An 800-nucleotide genomic window follows, 5' to 3' on the forward strand; every position below is an offset into this window, starting at 1 on the left:
ATTCTTTAAGAATATTTCCACGCACATCCATGCCCTATAAAAAGAAGGAATTATTTTTCAAAGTTGAAAAAACAGGAAAAAGGTATACAATATACAGGAAATTACCTCACAATCATGGAATAAACACTCTTCACTCTTGATGAGATTAATGTTTCTACCTTGAGGTACGATGTAAGTTCTAACCTTGTTGCTTTTTTGGTGTATAATCTGGCTCGAAGTCTTTTCCTAAGATGTACAATTGCAACATTTTTAGGTTGTTTAGATGAGAGATCACAGCTGAGACCAAAAACGAAGAAGCAAGGGAAATGCAAAATGATGCTGGTTCTATAAGAATTTATAGAAGACGTTTGCAGCATTTAGAGTTCTAAAAAGCCTAAAACATTAATGAAGATAAATAACTATGTTTCACCGGGTAGTGAAACGCCAAAAGCAAATTTCAAATTTGTGTATATAATATCTTGTGTATATATGCTCTATTTTAGATACCAGCACGGTACACATAGTTTGAATAATTAGGAACAGTTTCCAATGAGCAAACAATGCAACCTGTGACTTAAAAATATTAAATGAATTTTTATATCATCTATGTTTCAGGAATCCAAACGCTACATCAATATCTATTAAGTTGAAGATAAAACCTAAAACTTAACAAAAATAATCTCCAAAACGGCGTCACTTTGCCTGGGCGGGAAAATCCAACAATCTGATTGACCATCACGTTATGGCTTTATTATATAGAAGGATAGAAGGATTTGAAAGTAATAATATTAAAAAAAAAAAAGAAAGAAAGAGAGGGGGGG

Source organism: Ipomoea triloba, chromosome 12, assembly GCF_003576645.1.
Source record: "Ipomoea triloba cultivar NCNSP0323 chromosome 12, ASM357664v1".
Classification (NCBI taxonomy): domain Eukaryota; kingdom Viridiplantae; phylum Streptophyta; class Magnoliopsida; order Solanales; family Convolvulaceae; genus Ipomoea; species Ipomoea triloba.